Source organism: Panthera pardus, unplaced genomic scaffold (assembly GCF_024362965.1).
Source record: "Panthera pardus isolate Hobbes unplaced genomic scaffold, ASM2436296v1 HiC_scaffold_25, whole genome shotgun sequence".
Taxonomy (NCBI): domain Eukaryota; kingdom Metazoa; phylum Chordata; class Mammalia; order Carnivora; family Felidae; genus Panthera; species Panthera pardus.
In genome coordinates this window covers 80,854,831-80,876,982 of record NW_026526821.1, presented here as the reverse complement: position 1 = coordinate 80,876,982, position 22,152 = coordinate 80,854,831, and the positions used below count along the sequence as shown (strand labels likewise).

Sequence of the window (22,152 nt, the reverse complement as noted above, 5' to 3'; positions counted from 1 at the left end):
ATTTATTCACCTAGAAAATACAAGCACTGAATCTACTCTTCACTTTTTTTTTTTTTAACTCAAGAACTGATTTTCACAGAACAATTCCACTTCCCAAGAATTAAAAAAATATCATTTTGTATAGTATATTATGAAGTGGTTTTAGGTTAAAAAATTTTAGATTAGTATTTTAATAAAAATATATTAAGATAATTTAAATAAAACTGCTAATATGTAGCCAGAATCCTGTATTTCCCTTTGTGAAAGTGTTGGATTAGAAAACACTGAGCCATATTAGCTCCATGTCAACATTTTATTTAGATGTTTGTTTGTTTGTTTTGTAGGGAATATCATGATCATGAGTTTGGATAATATGGAGTGGATATTTTTAGGATATAATTAAGTCTCGTTCAAAAGCCAGGCTTTTTATTCATATATTATGTAGATTAAGGATTTTTTTTTTTTGGTATAAATATATAATTCGTGGTCCTGGTTCTAAATAGAGATTGGATGAATAAATGGAAAGTTTGTTGTGTCTTTGAAGTATTTTTCATTTGTGGTCATGAGACTGTATATTGAAATTTTCCTTGATGCTTGCTGGAAGGCATGCCTTTGGAATTCAGAGATAAACTGTCCTGAGTGACATATGAGTGGGTCATTGAGTAGAAGAATGCCAGGGCTGAAGCGAGAAAGCCTACATTCAAGTCTTGACACCCTACTCACTAGTGGAGTAACTGGGTAAATCATTTGACCCTGAGCTTCAGTTTCCTCATCTGCAAAATGAGGGTGATTATATATCTAATTTCTAGGGTTGTTGTATGACTTAAATAAAATAAAGTATAAGGCATTACTTTGAAAGAGTAATGAGTGTTATCACGGAGCATGAGGTAAGTGAAGTGCTCAGGGCTCAACATCTAAGGTGGCACTCACTCTCAGGGATGACCCTGTACTTGCCCATTCCTGAGAATGTTGAGGCCTAGCCCTCAGTCTGCCCTAGTCCAGGCGCTGGTATTTGGCCAAGCACAGCTCCTGTGACTAGGAGTCATATGGCTCCACATGTGGGTCTGGTTTCTGAAAGACTATTTTGCTGTTGTTTACATACACTTAAGGTAGTTTAAGAGCAGCCTTTCCTTCCCAAAGCCATAAGGCTGCTGCTTAGATAAAACAATTCTCTTTCTTTCTTCTTCCTTTTTTCTATTCCTTTATTTGCTATGTGTATATTTGTGCATAGTTAGATGTTACAAGATACATTCATTTTATCTTCAGGTATTCTTCTAGAATTCTTTTGTTTCACTACAGTGGATTACTAAATAATACTATGTCTACCTTATTGTTTTCCGAAATTTATATTCCTGAGGCGGGGGGAGGGGGGTCTTTTAATTTCAGCTTCTTTATATTGCTTGCTTTCAAGGTAGAAGCAATTTTCTTGTCAAGTATAAAGATATTATAAGAATATCATAAAAAATTCCAGAGGTGAATGGGTGGGAAAACAGTTCTTCTAGGCTCAGAGCCAGAGTCCTAGACACACAAACGAATTGCTCTCTGCACACATTTTTCAAGAGCAGTTCACATGCCCATGTGCGTCTGGCTGAGGTGGACTTCTCAGAATAACTGGTTAGTAACAAACCTCTCTTTGAGTTCTTTAAACAAGAGAGGCTAGTGTTCCTGGTTAGTTCAAGAGCTTGCTAAAATTGCTCCTAGCAATTTAAATTTTAAGTTTTAAATTTTGAAACTTACTGTCCACTTTTCCACAGGAGTTCCCTCAAGCCACTCTTAAATTTTGCCCCATAATGTCATACACTTGTCTTTTAAATCTTTGCAGATACCCAAATATCATTAATGATGTTTTGAAACGAAATCTGTCACAGAAGAATTATTATTTTTTTTAATGTATGAAAATATAGTCAGGGTCAATGATTAGTAAGATCTGTAGAGGCAGGAGAAATGGCAAGTAGATTCCACAGGAAATGTGCCCCACAGTGAAAGTGTTGACAAGGTTCTTTCAAAGTGTGCATTTTTGCCCTTTAGTAGTTAAGAAGAAGAAAAAAAAGGCATAAGACCATTTTTTAAGTCTATTAGTTTAATGGAAAGTTAGAACATAGATGAAATATGGTACTTGTAGCCCATTATTTTTCCTTTTGTGAAATGTAAATATATTAATGATGAAGAATTTCAGTTTAGCAATAAACAATGACATCAAACCAAATGCATTATTCAGGTGTTTTTCCTTTGTTACTCGGCAGTATGTACTTTGGGGGTTCTTATTTATCTCTCACAGAACTTTCCCAAATTGGGCAGAGCCTAACAAAGCATGTGCTAGATGTGTGGGTTGTCAGTTAAAGGTGAAGGGATTTCATGGGATGCCTGGGTGGCTCAGTCGGTTAGGTGTCCGACTTCAGCTCAGGTCATGATCTCAGGGTTGGCGGGTTCCAGCCCCACATCGGGCTCTGTGCTGACAGCTCGGAGCCTGGAGCCTGCTTCGGATTCTGTGTCTCCCTCTCTCTCTGTCTCTCCCTTGGCTCATGCTCTGTCTCGCTGTCTCTCAAAAATAAATAAAAATGTTTAAAAAAATTAAAAAAAAAAGATAAAGGGATTTCAAATTGAAATCTAAGCAGCAAATCTACTGAAATGCCACACAAATTTGACAAATGTTTAAAACAGACATTGTCCTGGATGTTGAGATTATAGGAGGGTTTTTTTTCCCTTTTTTACATTTTTGAACTTTGCCAAATTTTCTCAGTGAGTACAATACTTTTATAATAATAGTAATGAAAGAGTAGGGGGAAAATAGGAATGTTTTCTATAATGATTTGCAATCCATGTTTCCTCAGCTTTGGTGGAGGTGTGAGAGATCTCCGGGGTTAATCAGACCAGAATGGGTGGGGCCAGAGGGCACACTGGCCCACAGTGTGGCTCACTAGCAGATCAAATTGGGGTAGGGGGAGGGAATGGTAAACTTGGGTACAGTCCAGACCAGCATTAATATGCATTCACTCATCCATAATTTAACAGCTATTTAAAGAATGCCAACTATATGGAAAGCACTGTGTGAGAAGCTAGGCAACCAATGATGAACTCCAGCACGGAACTTCTGTTTTAGAATTCTTCAATTAGTGTTATGATAAGGGATACAAAGATGTAACAAGATTCTAAGAGACTTTATGCTAGCAGAACCTGACCAGAACTAGGGTAAGGGGGATGGTGGCTGTGAGGAAGTGATACATAATTTACAGTTCTGAAGGGTAAGCAGGAATCAGCCAAGTGTGAAGGGTGGGGAAAAGGAAACCTTCTAGGGAGTGGGTTTTAGAGAGGCCCAGAAACATGAAAAAGCATATCAACATCAAGAAACTGAGCAGCCATTGTAGCTAGAGCCAACGGAGCAAGGTGTTACTAGATGTCAGGGTTTGTTTTCTTTTAAAAGAACAGTCTGGTGGCCCTGTGGAGTCTGAACTAGAAAGGGCAAGAGGAGGCTTGCCCTGGAGGAGGCTATTACAGTGGTCCTGGTGAGAAATAATGGTGGCCTGGGTGATGGTTGTGGTGTCGGGCTTGGGGCATAATAGAAATAGACAAATTCCAGAGAGATAATACAGGAGGCAGAATTGACAAGAACTGCTGCTTGTTGGTTAGAGGAAACAGAAGGTTGTCAAGAATGACTCCCAAATTGCTAATTTTAAAAACTAGATAGATGGTGATGTGACTTACTGAACTACAGGACACGAAGATAAAGTTTAGTAGGGAAGAACATGAGTTTTGTTTGGGCCATAGTGAATTTTAAGGTACCTCTGAGACACCTCAGTGGAGATAGTGAGATATCAATATGTGGAGATCACAGGAGAGGTTTCTGCAGAAAACAGTAGCCAGAGTTTCAGGCAACATTCATTGTCAGGTGAAATCTTCTTAATTCCAGGGAGGTCCAGCCAGTTAGGTGCTATGTGCAGCTACCAGGAAGTCCTTAGCCCCTCAGAGAGATGTGGCTAGGAGCACATTTACAAAGTGCCACATACTTTGCCATGTGTACTCCTCTAAGGAAGGTATATTTTCATAGTTTGTGAATGAGGAAACTGAAGCTAACAGGAGTTAAATCATCTGCCCAAGTCTGTTCAGCTAATAAGTAGTGAAGTGGGGCATCCTAGTCTGAGTTTTAACCAGAAACAGCTGGCAAACTTGAAAGACGATAATTCAAGGAGGGATTGTCTGTTTTACAATGCACAGCGAAATGAGGATACAGAGTAGGGGACCATGAGGAATAGTACAATAAACTGGGACTAGTACTTGATTAAAGCATCAAGAGGAGAGACTAGCTTCCAGAGAGCAGCAAGGAGAAAGTAGTGTGCGTAGAAGCTGCTTTGAAAGGAGTAGTGGTTGTCAGTGGAGGGACACAGCTGCAGACAATCTCACTCAGTTCTCTCTCTTCCGCTTGTCTTCTGTTTAGGCTCCCACTGGCCAAACCCAATAGGAAGCCAGAAGGCAGAAATCTGGGTGCACCAGGGTAGAGGGTGGAGAGTGTGATCGAGAGGGAGCAAATAAAACAGCAAGCATGGTGGGACTTCCATCCGGGTCTTTTCTGACTCCAAAACCCATGCTGTTACCGTTTGGAGCTCCCAAGTTTTGATTAGAAAGGGTTGCTCTGATGTGGTGGAGGACACATGGAAACCTGAGCAGAAGCCCAGCCAGGCTTGCAAGTACTGGCCACCAGGTGAGAGAGGAAAGCTGAAGTTTGCTGAGGAGGTCTGCCCCGGCCGTCAGATACCTGTAAGCTGACCACCTCTGACCCCATCTGCTTAGTGCAGGATGCCTCCCCTTATAAGACCGCCTCTGAAGTAGGCCAATAGTGAACATTCATTGCCATTTTACAGATTTGCAAACAGTTAAATCAAGAAATTGAGCAGCAGCTCAATGTATGCACTCATGCCAGTTTTCCTTGATTCATGTATCTGAATCAAGATATGAATTATAAAAGCGTGATCATCAATGTAGATTCCCCGCTATATAAAGAATTCTGTTAAAGAACTGTTTGCTTCAGGGATGCCTGGGTGGCTCAGTCGGCTAAGCATCCCAGTCTTAGTTTCAGCTCAGGTTATGATCTCACAAGTTCATGAATTGGAGCCCCAAATTGAGCTCTGCGTTGATAGTGCGGAACCTGCTTGGGATTCTCTGTCTCCCTGTCTCGCTGCCCCTCCCCAGCTCATGACTAGTGCTGTCTCTGTCTCTCTCAAAATAAAAAACTTAAAAAAAAAAAAAAAAAAAAAGAATTGTTTGCATCAGGGTGGCTCAGTTAAGCATGGGACTCTTCATCTTGGCTCAGGTCATGATCTCACAATGGTGAGATCCAGCCCCACCCTCAGTCTCAGATGGGGCAGAGCCTGCTTAGGATTCTTTCTCTCCCTCTTTCTGTCCCTCCCCCACTCAGGCTCTCTCTCTCTCAAAATAAATAAACTTAAAAAAAAACTGTTTGCTTCAGGGCTCTCTGTTCAGTTGTCCTTATTATCACTTGAAATGTCAAATGAAATATTACTTTGTTATTGACATTTCAGGCTCTATGTTAATGACTTTCAGGTATGGCAGCATACTCAGTTAACTGTTTCAGACTAAGGGGAATTAGGCTTAAAAATGTATACAGTAATTTAGATGTCCCATTCTTGACATTCATTTTAGTGGGTTGTGTTAATAGTTTCTTGTTTGGATTATTTTATTTGTCCACTGTATGGTTTCTGTTTAACTGCTCTGTAAATTACTACCATCCCTAGCAGAAATTCTTGATGAACAGTACAACATGCACATTTAGAGGTCACAGGAATGTTGTTTATGTTCAAGAGCTCAGCTTTTATTTTTTCAGAAGTCACCTCAACTTAGGGGTCAATGGAAAGAGACACAATGGAATCATTATATTGTTTTCTATGTAGGAAAAACTAAATGAGGAAAGTTAAGTGGAAATTTGGCATACCATAGAGTAAGCCATGGTAGCTATTTCATTTGGGTTAAAATCCTACACACTACAAAATTAGCTAGGGAATGTGCCTTGAGAATGGACTAAAAAGAAATTGAGGATAACATAATCCATTTAGCATTTTTTAACTAGGTTTTTTTAAAGTAATGGTACAAATAGTATAAAAGATTCAGAATACCAAAAAAAGAAAAAAGGGAAAAAGGAAATTACCTTCCCATCCCACAGGCAACCACTATTAGTAGTTTCTTAGGTATCTAGGTATTTTCTGTGCATATATAAGTAGAGACATGATTTTATGCAAATATCGGTAGAGTAGGGATAATGCTTTACACTTTGTAATTTTCACTTGGAAATACATCTTGAAGGTCATTTTGTATCCACACATATAAATCTTTTAAGGCTGATTTCTAATTGAATTGCATTATGTTCTATGTAATATCAATTATTTAGCATTTGACCCTCTTGTGATACAGTATGGTAACTTTTATAAATATTGCATTGCAAATATGCTCAGAAAGAATTTATACTTGCTGCCTGTTGGGAGCAAATGTTCTCTGTCTCTCTTTACACCCACACATACCACATCTGTAAAATGAAGCTTGTTAATTGTACAAATGTACATCTGACTAATTCTGGGTCACTTGGTCTATCAGTTTATGATAGGGTTATGTGAAAATTTCTCACTGTGATTGTTGTGCAAAATTATTCTCCATTTGCCCTATGGTCTATAGATGCTCATAAAGAAAGATGTGCTAGTGTGAAATGATAAATTAGAAAAAAAAATCCATTCTTAGCCTTCTGTCCCATTCCCTTTCCCTCTCATTTCTGATTAGGTTTGGCATACCTCCTTGCCCCAGCGTAAGGATCGGAACTCATTTTGGGCAGCCCCTCCAGCACAAGTCTTGCTCCCATTGAGCCCCAGTAATACTGTTCCCTCAAGTCCTTGGGGGAGTCATGGCTTCCCACTGTTGCTGGTTCTTTGGTCCTCACCATTCCTTCTTGTTCTTTCAATCCTTTAACTCCTTGTTTAACACCTCATCCCATGTTCCTTATCATTATAGAGAATTTTAATTCTACCTTTTTGGTGGATGGGAGATGGATTAAGTGGGTGATGGGTATTAAGGAGGGTACTTGTTGTGTTGAGCACAACTCAAGAGAATATCTAAATATGCACACCCCCTGCCATGGTGATGGAAAGCAGGTGTTTGCCTCCATTTCCATGACTTCCTTTTATCTTGAAGTTCTTTTCACCAAAAAAGACTTGTTCTGAGTGCTTGGGATTTATATTATCCAATGAAGACTTTGGATTTCACATATGCTTTGAGATAAACCTCTCTTGTTTCTTTCTTGTCCAAGTTCTGCATTTCATTTTTCTTGTTTATCTTTTGCTCTTCCAGCAATGATGTTCTTTTTTTTCCCCCTTCAAAATGAACCAATTACAATTTTCCACTTGAAAATAAATTGCATCATACTTTTATTCCCTGTTTTCCAGGTCATTTGTTTTTCCAAGTGACTCAGATCTTGCTAAGAATTTTGTTAGCGGCTCCCAAGTATGATGCATTGTAATTCTCCTTGAAGGTGAAAAGTGAAAAGTATAGGAGCAAGTCTAGCCTTTGGCCTGAGGCTTTTACCTAGAATCCTAAAAACTGAGCTTACGTGTGATTTTGCCTGATCTACATGCTGACCTTTTCCCTCACAAAAGGTATCCAAAGACTTCCTATTTCAACCACTACCATAATCTCTGTGCCATGAAGACTCATAAAAGCAGTAAACGTGGGGCACCTGGGTGGCTCAGCCGGTTAAGAATTTGACTCTTGATCTTGGCTTAGGTCATGATCTCAAAGTTTGTGAATTCAAGCCCTGTGTCGGGCACAAGAGCCTGCTTGGGATTCTGTCTGTCCCTCTCTCTTATCCCTCCCCCCGCCTGCCTCTCTCACTCTCTCAAAGTAAATAAACTTAAAAAAAAAAAAATAAAAGCAATAAATGCATGTGAAAATTACTTATTTGAATATTTCAGTTGATGGTCTTGCTTTGTGTTATTGCTTTATAAGTCAACAGTAAGTCTTTATAAGACATCTCATAACTAAGGAAGTGTGGAGATGCTAGTTTGATCAAAACATCAAATTACTACCAGAATGAGATTATAATCTATGTTAAGTAGAACAATTCTGTGAAAATTATCAGAATTGTATTTATTTTTTTAACTGGGCCTCCAAATTTGGGCAGTCTACCTCATTTCAATAGACTGAGTACTAGATTGGCAACAAAGTACTCCTAAATTCGAACTTCAGTTCTGCTGATTGGCTGTATGGGGTAAGTAAACCATTTGTTGTTTCTTTGCCTTTGGCCTTGTAAAATATAAAAGTAGAAAAAAATTAGGGTGCCTGGGTTAGGTGTCCAACTTCAGCTCAGGTCATGGTTTTGGGCTCCGCATCGGGCTCTGTGCTGACATTTTGGAGCCTGGAGCCTGCTTCAGATTCTGTGTCTCCCTCTCTCTTTGCCCCTCCCATACTTGTGTTCGTTCTCTTCCTCTCTCTCTCTCTCTCTCTCTCTCTCTCTCTTTCTCTCTCTCTCTCTCTCAAAAATAAGTAAATAAATATATTAAAAAAATAAATAAAATTAGAAAAAGATTTAAGGCATGGCAGTTGAGTCCTTAATATTTAATTTGAGGAATTACTTGGCTCCAGGGCCACTTTTTAATTTCTAATCAAGCACTCATAGAGCAGAGCATCAATAGCTTATCTTTGCTGCCTGGCCTGTCTCTCCTCAGCCCCACACTGCACACCCCAACCTCTCCCAAACAAGGGCTTTTGTAGCCCATAGAACAATGGCGACTATCTTTGGAAATAAGTGTGTGAATAACTCAAATATATTCTGTTATTTTTGCACACTTATTCAGATAGCTTTTATGCTTCTTTTCTAAAGTTAGGTTGCCCAATCATTTAGATGATTTCAGAGGATAATAAAGAGCTTTAAAATAGTGATAAGAATGCCACAAAAATGAACAAGAACTAAGATCCTATGACTCAGAGAATGGGAAATTTATCTGAGGTAGGAATGAGCTTATTGCTGTCAGCTTCCACTGTTTGAAAGTTATTTTATAGAGGATAATGTCTTTGTTCCTTATCCCCACTAAGATTAAGGCAACAAGAAAGTATTACTCAGCCATAAAAATGAATGAGATCTTGCCATTTGCAACAATATGGATGGACCTGAAGGGTATGATGCTAAGTGAAATAAGAGGGAAGACAAATACCGTATGATATCATTTATATATTGAATCTTAAAAAAAAACAAAAAAAAACCAGAAACAGACCCCTAAATACAGAGAACAGACTGGTGGTTGCGGGGGTGGGGGATGGGAGATAGGCAAAGTATGTGAAGGGCAATGGGAGGTACAGGATTCCAGTTATGGAATGAGTAAGTCACAGGGATGAAAGGTACAGCATAGGGAATATAGTCAATGGTATTTCGATAGCATTCTATGGTGACAGATGGTGGCTACACTTGTGGTGAGCACAACATAACTTACAGATTTGTCAAATCACTATATTGTACACCTGAAATTAATATAACATTGTGTGTCCACTATACTTCAATTTAAAAAAGGAAAGAAAAAAGACAAGAAAGTAATCATGAAGGAATTACATTAGATACCAATAGAGAGGTCTGTTAAGATACCAGACAGGTATCTTCTCTGAAGAAACAAAACAAAACAAAACAAAAGATCCTGACCCATTACAGCTATCCCAGAGTCAGGGAAGTGAAGTGTCTCTTCATACCTCATCACATTCATCAGCTTCCCAGGGTCTTAAATGCCTCCTTAAGGAACTTTGTAGCTTCTTTTAGCATCTTAGTTTAGTCTCTTTTCATTCTTGCAGCAAGAACATATTAATGCTGAATAGGAGCCCCTCAGTACAGGTAGGCTTCTGCCCTCTTTCCTCTGGGAAGGCAGGACAAATGATCACCACCCCATGTGACATCCCTCAGTACTCAATTCCTATACCACTTTTTTTCCTAGCCCTCACTGGGTTTATCTTCCAAAGACTTAATTATTGTTATCTCTTTGATTTTATGATGAATGGCAATTCTGACACCCTCTGACCCTAGAAGTAGAGAATTCTTGCCTTTATCTTTGCACTAAGAATTTAAACGCAATGGAATATATGGGCAAAAATAGGTCATTTCTCTTTTGCACATCACCAATTGCAAGATTTCTTTTCATGAAAACCAGTGTATCAATTTTCTATTGAAATACATTTTGTAAAGCATGAAAAAAATTTAATCTTGTGCTCTCTAGCTGTCAGAGAGATGAATGGCTCTTCTATTTCAAAACGGCTGCCAGGGATCATTTCTCTCCTTGGTGAACTGTCAGGCTTCTCTTTATGAATCTGGTACATTATAGGTGGCTAAAGTAGCTTGTCATTGTCAGGAACTGATGCAAACAGTTGTTTCTCTACCTATGGCGTATAATCCTGTTTCCTAGGACTGAAGGATATTGAGTTACAATGTACTTAATGCAGAGAACTGAATACAGTGTGTTTTACATTTAAAAATTATTTTTATTAAGATCAAATTCACATAACATAAAATTAGCCATTGTATTTTTATTTACTTATTTTGAGAGAGAGAGAGAGAATGAGCAGGGGAGGGGCAGAGAGAAGGAGAGAGAATCCCAAGCAGTTCCCACACCTTCAGCACAGAGCCCAATGTGGGGCTCAAACTCACAAATTGTGAGATCATGACCTGAGCCATAATCAAGAATCAGATGCTTAACCCACTGAGCCACCCAGGCGCCCCACATAAAATTAGCCATTTTGAAGCAACCAATTCATTGGCATTTAGTACATTAACAATATTATGCAATCTATATCAGGATCCAAAATATTTTTATTACTCCATAAAGAAATCCCATACCCAACTACCTACAGATTTTGCCAACCACAGTCTGCTTTCTGACTCCGTAAATTCACCTATTCTGGATACGTCATTTAAATGGACTTTTACAGGGTATTGAGGAGGGCAACTTTTGGGATGAGCACTGGGTGTTGTATGGAAACCAATTTGACAATAAACTTCATATATTGAAAAAAAAAAGTAAATGGACTTTTATAATATGTGACCTTTTGTATCTGGCTTCTCTCACTTAACACAATGTTTTCAAGGTTCATCCACACTGTTACATGTATCCAGTACTTCATTCCTTTTTTTATGACTGAATATTGCATTGTATACTATAATTTGTTTATCGATTCATCCATTGATGGATTGTTTCTATCTTGTGGCTATTGTGAATACCTCTACTATGAACATTCATGTAAAAGTATTTGCCTGAGTACCTGTTTTCAATTCTTTTGCATGTATACTGAGGAGTGGAATCGCTAGGTCATATGGTAATTCTGTGTTTAACTGTTTGAGGAGCTGCCAAACTGTTTTCCTACATTTATCTCTGAAAGAGAAAACCTACAGCATTAATGAAATGAACCTGTCTTAGCAGGGAGAGCACAGCCCTCTGAACTTCTGAGAATTCTCTGAAGAATTGAAGGGCACATAGTCATTGGCAGTGGAGTTTGTGTTAGCTAACTCACCTCTGTGCCTAGACAGACAACACCAAAATACACACCGAACAACAGTAAGCACCATCTGCATAAAATATCAGAGAAAGAAATCTTAAATCAGCCCCCAAATCCAGGTAAGCTTTTGCCAGTTGTTTCTTTCAGATGCTTCAATCATTGCAGACCTATTGCCCCTTGGCCACATTGCTACTATAACAAACCTCAAACCCAATTAAGAGAATTGCTTTAAATGAAGAAGCCAATTCTGAGGAGGTTTATTCTTAGAAAATTTTGAAAAAATAGTCTAAGGTTGCCAGGAGTCAGGTTTAGCCACTTCCTTCCTGTCAGCATAAAGATCCACACTTTGAATATTTGACTAATTTTAGCGTATTAATTACCATTTAATTATCACATAGGAAGACATCCCCAAAACCTACTTGGTTGTGGAAAAATTGGGGTAAAGACTAATCTAGTTTGCCTATTGTGGAAATAGGCCTTTTAAAAGTCCATCCCTATGTTCAGTTTTCTGAATGTCCCATAGGCATTCCTTTTGTGATATTGATATTGAAGATGTAGGGGAGCACAAAATGATAACAGCCCACACCCATCCTACAGTGCCAATATAAAAGGCAGCTTTAGGATATCTAACCTCATGACATAGACACAGTTTACCATCCCATGCTTAATCAAGCTGGTCATGGTGTGCAGTGGAATTGCAGCCATGACAGAATTAAGATGGAATAAACTAGAAACAAAAACACTACTCTTTCTTGGAGGTTTTGTTCAAGTTACTAGAGTTGAGACAATGAGCACCCAAAAAATGAGCTCATCCACTGTGGATCTTGCCATGTTGTAATTCAGAATTACTCCTTGGAATCACAAAGCTATTACAGTCTGAGTGGCATGGTTGCCAGAGAATGAATCCTCAGAAAACCCTGGGCAGTCCGAGTCAGAAGAGCTGCTCCTTGGCTGCTAATCCACTATGTCTATAATAGTTCAGCCTGATCACTGACATTACGCAGCCTGAGTCACATGCTCTTGGAGATTACGTCAACTCTAACTAAAAAGGTCAGAAGGGGACAGGGAGGCAGGGCAGTTTGGGGTTGTGCAGATGCACTCTTTGGTCAGATGGCAAAGGAACATATTAGGGAGAACAGGCTTTGTGGGGTCTCCTTTCCTCACACAGAAGAAGCCCTCTGTCAGGAAGGCTCACAATTTCCTTAAAGTAATGAGTATGCCTATGAAGAAGCAAACTGTCCCTAAAGTAGAATTGTTGGACCCAGTCATGCATAACTGGTGGTAGTAGGCAGGAGACAGCCTGACACTTCAGGCCTCAATAATATTCGGATTTTGGCTCATAGAAGAATTTGTGTTAAAATTTTACGTTAGTTAAACCCCTAAAGATTGATTAACATTTTCCAAGGACAAGAGAAATCATTTTTTATATGAGAGTCCATATTCATTTCTCCGCAATTTATCTTCTTGAGCTATTACAAAATTCTTAACATATTAAGCTACTCTTGATATTTTTTTTAAACAATCTCAAGAAATGCATTTGATCCTGGGTAATAACTCACAGCAATATTTTTGGATGATGCCTGGGTGCACTGCTTAGTAAACTGAGTCCAGGCTGCACATTATATTAGAGACCATCAGGTGATGTCCTTTCAGCTGGCACACAGGGCCCTTTCTGCCAGAGTGGAGGGCAAGTTCTTGGTAAACGTGCAAGGCTCATATGACTAATGAGAGTTGGTTTGGCCCTTAGTGAGATCTGAAGTCCCATTAAACCAAAATAGGAATCAGGGTGTCACTTCAACCTTGTGAAAGCTCCAAGAACTATTCCTATCTTCAGTACAGAGAAAATGAATTACAGAACCCCAATGAAAACAAAAACCCATAAATGTTGCCATAGCCACCTCATCCTACATTCCGATCCCAGCAGAATTACCAGAGGAATTTTGTGGAAGGGAAGTTGGGTTTCTTCAGTATTGATTTCAAAATGTCAGAGAGAGATTTCAGCTTCCATTAGTAAACTCCTATCTAGCCACTAGACATAGAAGCTATTTCTGTAACTTATGTATTCCTAGCTTCCCAGTGTATGACTACAGTGGAAATTATCCTTCCATTTTATACCAAAATTATGACAGCCTTCTATCCTACCAGCCTATTTGCTAGGAAGTCACCTCTCTCAAAGTGCTTTCAATTATATCTGAAACCTTATTTTTACTCCTTATTTATAAAACTCTAAAATAGAGCTTTCCTATACATCCCCTCTGGCCTTCTCACTACACTGCTTTGACTTTCAGGAAAGTTTGGCTGTCATGGGCTCAGTTCTTCCCAGTGTTGTCCCCCTATCAGCTTCAGGAAAGAGAAAATATTTTCCTTTGGGCCAAAGGGAGCATCTTGATCGTGCCTCCTGCTTTTTGGTGTGGACAAAAGCAGATACAATGCCTTTCCAGCCTAGGAGTTCCTCAAACTCTGATTATTTCCCTCTCTGAGCTGCTGTTGTCTGCTGCCATTCCTGACAAGCACAGAAACTTGTTTTTACTGCAGCCTTGGGGAGAGCTCGCTGCCAGTGTTAGCCTGCTTGAAGCTTCTCCATACCTCAAAGTCCAGGACCAAATAGATGTCTGATTCAGAGAGTCAGGGAAGTCCTTCCTTCCACAGTCCATGGCTTCAATTTATTTCCTACATGGGGATTATCCAGTTCCCAGGATGATTTATAGTGGGCACATTCATTTTCTAAAAAGAAAAACATACTTCCACCCAACCATTGAGTCCAACAGGTGCCCCTTGACCCAATAATACAAAGTACTATAATACTGGCCTTTATCACAAAGTCGGGTGTAGTCTCTTGTACTATTTCTTAGGTACAGAGATCTCTACGTGCATTAATGCATCAGTGAGGGTTCAGCATAGGTCTGGAAAAGGACAGCTACTACATGAAGGTAATTGAGGGAGGTTAGTAAAGGCACTATTCACAAGGTTTGAGTAGGGTTTACAGAAATCAACAGGGGTTAATGCAGTGTCTGGGAGTTAACAACAATGGGGGGTTATTGCTGCCCATACATCTGAAGTGAGAAAGGAAGAGTGTGTTTCCTAAAACCCAGAAGGAATATGGAGAGAGCTATCTGACCAGAGTGGTAGCCCTGAACACCCTGGTAGAGAGAGAGCAAGGGAGATGGGGAGTAAATAACCTCACTCTTCTCTGTCTTCCAGAATCCTGCTCGGTGCCTATCACTACCACCCCATTCACCAAACCCAGCGCTAGCCAGAAGGCAAGGGGGTTGGTTGCTGTGGTCCATAAAGGTCAGCTTCCCAGCACCAGAGCAGGGCAGAGAAGGATAAAAATTAGATTTAAAGAGGCAAAAGAAGCAAAACTACCCATTGTGAAACTCAAGTGCTTTAATTTTTTTCTCTAAGTTTATTTCTTAAAAGTTGTAAGACCTGTTGTAACATTAGTGTGAGGGTTCTATTACTAGATTCGCCTGATGTTTACCTCTTGATTTTAAAAGCTTTAACCAAAACAAACAAACAAAATAAATAAATAAAATAAAAATAAAAAAATAAAAGCTTTAACCATATGCCCCCTAAGTCACTGCTATCCAAAACCTAAGTTGCCTGGTCATTTTTGTTGATCTCTACTCAGCAGGAGCCCTTTCTCTTCAAATATTTTATTAATTCTCTGTCCTTCTGAATCTCTCTCGTGATTTCCTTAAGGTGCAGCAGCTAAAGCTTCATACCTTATTCTAGAAGCATGCAAACTCAGATAATAATAGGAAATATACTAAATAAGGAGAACTTGAAGAACAGTAAAACTAAAATAAAATTTAGATAAATAGAAATTATAGCAGTATTGGAAATTAGAACAATTTAGAGGTGGTTAGGAATTAGTAGATATTAACACGAAATAGACCATAAAACCGAAATTCATAGCAGGCGTTGGGGTACAAGTTTCCATAAGCTTTAATATATTTTTGATGACTTGATATTGATCCTATTTTAGGGGGACTATTTTGCATAGCGTAATCAAATAGCTCTCGTGACTAGATAGGACTCTAGCCTCCAAATGCAATTCCAAATGTGATAATACCAACAAAGCCTGAAAGGGGTGGGAATGAGGATGAAGATGGAAGAGAAAAAGGCAGGTAAATCTTCCATTCTGTGTGAGAATGAGCACCTGTTAATTTTTGTTAATATAAAAATGTAAGCATAGATATGTAAGGATCATCATTAACCATATAAAGATGGAAATCAGAACTTTCAAAACACTGGAAAGGGCAGAAAAAGAATAACAAAACTGTACCATCTAGCAAAAATCATGAAAGGAAAAAATATGCAACAAGAAAACATAAGTTGGAAACATAAAATATGACAGGCCTACCACATTCTTCCTCATCACCCATCTGGAATTTTTCTTTGACTCCTCTCTCACTTACCATGTCAGTGTGACTGACTCACTTGATCTTTCCTTGGAAAAATCTCTTGTGTCTGATCACTTCAATTCCCATGCCCACACCTCTCATATCCTTGTCCTGTACTAATGCTAATGTTCAAGCACAACATATCCTACCTTAGCCTCACCGCAGCAATTAGCGCAATCTACATAAAACATAATATCACACCCCTACTCAGGGCTCCCCATTCATTACCATCTACCCTTCTTACCTGATTTTCAAGGCCTTCTATGATATGACCCATCTGTGTTTCATCAATTCTAAGACCTATTCTTAAAATATATTAAAACATCTCTGAAATCAGAGTGCATCTTGTAATGAATGGCAATCTTGGCATCTTAGATTCAATGAAATACGGTTATTTTCTCAGTTCTTGGCTTGCTATGGGACACCTCTGTTCTAGAAAACAGGACCTCTCACTTTGCTGTGCTATCACTCATTCTGTCAAATGAGTGGCAGAAACCTCAAGCTTCTTAACCAGTTGGTTAAGCTCCAAATTTTTGTTCAGGGATTTCCCTCTGTCAGGGTATCCCTCTCCCTGGCCTCCTTTCCTATATGGGCCCATCTTTCAGACCGAGCTCAAAGGCAGCTCAAAGAGTGCTTTGTTCACTACCTCAGCTGGAAGCAACCTTCCCTTGGAATCCTCCCAGTTCCTTCTTTGTAACTCTAGCAACCTTATCACATGGTTCCTTTTAGTTTACATACTTGGATACATATTTGGTCTGTACACAGGACTCCTAGAGTCCTGCAAATTGCTTGTGAAGGCAGCTACAATTGTGACATTCTGTGAAAGAACATAAATTTGCTTCACTAATGCAATCCAGGATATTCAGTTTCTTTAAAATCTGTGAAGTACTGCCATTCCAGAACTCAAGAAGAGCCTTGTTTTGAACTGCCCTCTACAGGTAGTATATCATCAGTGAGCCAGAGAGAGGCCTAAGACCATGGATCAGCAACACATGCTGGAAGACACTCAGATGGGATGGAGAACTGCTAGGAGTGGCTGCCCAACTGGCAGGACTCACTGGCCCTATTCCTGGCAGTAGCCTTTGGAAAGGTCAAGCTCTGAAAAATCATGTTGCTTAGAGATTGTCAGTCCTCTCCACTCTTTATCCTCACATGAGCCATGGTGTGGATCCAAGATGGGGCCAGGTGGAGGACTCTTGGTTTTTCAATTTACCCTTCCCTCCAGAAATCCAGACTGGACTGGAAGTCCAAGAACTCTGTTACCTCAATAGGTACCTACAGGGAGACACTGAACATAACCCAGCCCTATCTGAGGGTATAGCCTGGGAAAGAGGGCTAATGTTCACACCATCATCTGCAACAGATTCTTCTCCATCACAGCTAATTTTAAACTCTCTGAAGTTATGTAAATACATCTTTGTTGTAATATATTACAAGCCTTTCTCTAAGAAAACTTTCGTGGCCACAAGATGATAAAAATCTGCTCAAATGCCCTCTTGCTACTGATGTGCCATTCTGTGGCTAAATTTAAAATGACTTGTGAAATTTCCTGCTGAGTTCTGCTTCCTAAGACTAGTGTCATTTTCTAAAAGGCCTCCCACTTAACCAGCTTTCCATGGGTAACCTCTTCAGCCTCAGTCTCGACCAACAGAGGGGGTTGGTTAGAGAAGCTTGAGGTTTCCGCCAGCTTCTACATTCTGACATCTGTTCAGTACTCTACGTAGCTCATTTCCCCTGCACTGGTTTGCATGAATGAGTATGAAACTCACTTTTCTGAAACAAAATGGTTGGCATGTTCCTTGAAAGCTTTCTATAAGATGTTATTGCTTTCCAATGGCTTCACACCAGAAGGCCTTACATAAAAGTCACAATTGTCGATCTGATTTCACCAAAAGAAATCATTTTAAGAATTTTTTTACTCATTGAAAGAGTCATTATTATAGAAAATGTAGACAATATAGAATGTTAAAAAAAAAAGAGGTAAAAATTGCTTCAACTGTGACATTGTTAACACTATGGCATGTATCCTTATAAGTTTTCCTTGTATATATAGTCATGATTTTTTCAAAAATATTTGATATAGAATTGAAATAACACTTTACAAACTTTTTTTAAGCTTGTTCTTATTCTTTAATGATAAATGATTAACATTTTCCTTTGTCATTATGCAACAGTTAACTGTGTGGACTCTGGAGGTAGCCTGTCTGAATTTGAATCCTGGCCCTGTTGTCACTTACTAATTGTGTGACCCTTGGGCATGTCATTTAAGTGAAATATGTATTTCAGATTCCTCATTGGTAAATGGGGATAATAATATTTACTTCACAGAGTTGTGAATATTTAAGTGAGTCAGCATTTGCTGAGAACTTAGAACAGTGCCTGACAGGTAGTACGGGCTTTATAAGGCTAGCTACAACTACTATGACTACTACTACAATTTTGCTACAACATCATTTTAAAGACTGGATAGGATTGCATTTTGGGGGATATAGCATAATGTATTTAGTCAAGGTCCATTGCTGGGTAGAGTGTTCTACTTTTTGTATTTTGAGCAATACTGCAAACAGACATCTTTCTTCCACTGCATTTGTAACAGGACAGACTATACATCAAGCAGGGAAGGAGTATAGATAGTGATGGGAAATGGAAGTACTATCTTTTACTTTCTTGGTTTTGAGCTTGGTTGGAGAGGCAGATGTCACCAGTATTTCACTTTTGCCTGGAAGACTGCTGCTGAGAAACTACTCAGACTTTATGGCTCCACCCAGTCAAATAGCAGATTGTCCTTCCCAGATTGAATCACTAGTAATCATATCCTCAGATTCTGATAGAAGGGTCCTTAGTCAGCCATGTCATATACTTTTAGTTCCTCATGCAACAGCTGTCATAGAATTTCTCAGCCCTGGGGGTTCAGCTCCAAGGAAGCCTTGGAGGACACTCACTGAACTCAGTGAGCCCCTGGAGCCTCCCTCTCTTCTAGGCTGGTGCATGAGATCCTGTTAGAGATGCTTCTGCTCTCATTTAGAGTTTGATTCCTGTGGCCTTTCTTCCAACACTACTGGGGACAAGTGGAAGGGGCCTTTTTCTGAATCCTGATCCCCTGCCCTTTCTAATGGGAATGGTTATGGTGCATTCTGATAAAATAGGAATAGTATCCTCTCTACAGGTTGAGAGAATTATAGACTTAGAGGTATTACATGGCTTCATGGAACAACCTTATGCAACAAAGCTATGCCAGTGCAGATGAACACTGGCAACAGCCGGCTCCTCCTAAGAGGACAGTGACTCATAAGATCATCTTCATGAAACTGCACAGGGTGGCATGTCAAATGCCTGCTTATTACTATCTCTCTGTTAAATGTTATCACCAACAAAACCACCTACTTGGCGCTCAGCTTCTCCTAAAAGTTCATAACATACCATATTCCAAAAGACTCACAACTTCTTGATTTCTGCCTTTATTATCTCCTGGGTTCTCTTGAAGGTATTATCTCCTAGCTTCCCTGGAAAGTGCTACCCACCTGCTACTCCCATGGGTTCTGGAGAAATACACTACGTTGAGAATTCACTTAATACATGGAGACAGGAGAGCTCTCCCATAACCTCAACCATCTCCAATCAACTGGACATTTAACCTGGAGCCAGAGTTCTATGTCTCTTCCAGTAGGTAGACACTTTCTTAGAATACAAGGACGAGGACACTGATGCTAAATAGAAATAGTGGCAAAAATGGGTAAAATTAGTCTATACTTTTAGAAGTCAGAAATCTGGTCAGGAAAGTAGGGGGAAAGAGGGCAAGGGAGACTTCTAGGAGGCTGGTAACATAGTCTGGTAACATAATTTGGACCTGGGTGCTGATTACATGGATGTGTTCATTTTGTGCAAATTTAATGAACTGTACACTTGAGATAAGTGTGCTTTTTGTGTGTGTGTTGTATTTCAATAAAAAAATTTCACCTGGGTAGTTCAGTTGGCTAAGCATCTAACTCTTGATTTTGGCTCAGGTTGTGATCTCAGGGTTCATGAGTTCGAGCCTGGTGTCGGCTCCACAATGACAGGGCAGAGCCAGCTTGGGATTCTCTCTCTCTCTCTCTTTCAAAATAAATAAATAAACTTAAAAAATTTCAGTAGAGGATATCCATAAACTGGATTAAATATGGAATATTCACCTCTTAGGACTAGTGATTCTTTCCTATGACTACCAGATTTAGCAGATAAAAATACAGGATGCCTCACTAAACTTCAATTTCAGACAGAAAACAAATAATTTTTTAGCACAAGTATGTCCCATGCAATATTTGAGATATGTTTATACTAAAAAAGTATTCATTGCCTATGTGAAATTCAAATAGAGCTAATCACCCTGTATTTTATCTGGCAACCCTAATCTTAAATCATCTAAGTATGTTTTATCTTTGATGTAACGAGCAAGTGAGAAAAGGATATATATTAAGGATATGTAGTCTTAGATAGAAATATTGAAATGTACAAATAAATTATAGGAGACAGAAATGAGAAAATAAGTGCTCTAGTTTTTCACTTACTCCATTCCTCCTTCAATTAATACCCCTCTTCTGTTTTCAGGTCCTCATTCCCACTTTCGTGTCAATGAAGAGAACAGAAATAAGATAAGCAGAGAAATAAGGTAGTGCCAAAATCATTCACACTTCCATTTACTGAGTTTGAATTTGCAACTCTGTTGGTGTTTCTGAACATTCAGTCCTGATTTGTCTATGTTCTTGTTTCTTATTTTTTATTGAACTGTTTTCCCTCTGTTTTCCTCTTTTTCAGAACTCTGTAACCTCTGCCCCATTGGAAGTTGAACCCTTCCCAATATAAGCAGTGTTTTTCCTGCCTTTTCTTATCTTTAGGTTTCATAGGCTAAACCTGAAAACTCTATTTGTTGTTGATCTCAGAAAGGTCATTTTTCCCTTTTCTCTCTCCAGAAACGTTAACTAATATGTAGCTGGTACATTTCAACTATGGTTCTCACACAGTTAGTAGATTTGAACCAAGTTTTCAGAATTCCATCTCCCCTTTCTTTCCTATACTTCCCACTCTTAAGGGTGAAGAAATTCCAGCACAAATTATTTAGTACAACTAGGCTGTGTCAGTAAATGGAATCAAGTCTCAAAGGTTTTGTGCTTTGATATATTTTCAGTACATAGAAATGGTGGCAATAAAATGAAATTATTTTCTGCATCCACAAAGACTTCCAAGTCATGATTCTGTAATACCAAGAGTGTTACCACTTTATTTGGAGTAAAATTCTTAAGTCAAAAATGATTGTAATATCCTTTCATTTAAGCAATAACTACATCTCCTAAAATACTTGAGGGGAGGTAGAAAGGGGGAAGATGGAAGTTGCATCCACATCAAGGACAGATGATATTGTGTTTCAACAGCCCACTTTTGAAACCGTTGTTCTAAATGGTGGCCAATTCTTTCAAAAGTTAGTGGTTTTCTGCAATGTTGTCAACTAATGTGTATTTCTTTTTTTTTTCTCCCCCTCCCTGCCCTCAACTAATGTGTATTTCTTTTTTTTTTTTTAATGTTTATTTATTTTTGAGAGAGACAGAGACAGAATGCAAGTGGGTTAGGGGCAGAGAGAGAAGGAGACACAGAATCCAAAGCAGGCTCCAGGCTCTGAGCTGTCAGCATAGAGCCCGACATGGGGCTCAAACTCACAAGCTGTGAGATCATGACCTGAGCCAAAGTCGGACACTCAACTGACTGAACCACCCAGGTGCCCCACTAATGTGTATTTCTGATTGAACCACTTCACTCATCATCGATCCAGTCATTTCTAAATGACTCCAGGGAACACTTTTCACTGTTTTTCATACAATTGATTGAAATAACTGGTTATCCTGTTGTCATGGAGACTATGCATATATATATATATATATATATATATATATATATATATACACATGTATGTGTATATATGTATATGTATATATATACATTATTCCTGTGTTAATGAGTATTACTGTTATCAATTACCTTTGCTGAGAGAGTGGGGAGGTAGGAGGAGGGCAGAATGATGAAACCCAGTATATGCAGAGAATTTAAAAATACACAGAGACAAATTAGTATGAAAGTATCATAAACACAAAAAAAAGCACTAATTTTTATGGAACAGTATTAGCATAGATACATAAATCAAGTAGCTCTGGACTTTTCAGGACACTTTGTGCGCATTACTGAAAAGGTCCATTAATCAATAAATGACTTAAACAATTGT

The 22,152-nt window shown here is 39.0% G+C and overlaps 1 long non-coding RNA gene across 1 annotated transcript; it reads left to right on the top strand.

Annotated features, from left to right (window-relative positions):
- Positions 1 to 2,738: 2,738 nt before the first annotated feature.
- On the top strand, positions 2,739 to 21,410 carry LOC128773527 (uncharacterized). The gene is made up of 3 exons (XR_008417866.1): positions 2,739 to 4,731; positions 11,424 to 11,618; positions 20,490 to 21,410. It is a non-coding gene; the product is annotated as an uncharacterized LOC128773527 (long non-coding RNA).
- The last annotated feature ends 742 nt before the right edge of the window (positions 21,411 to 22,152 follow it).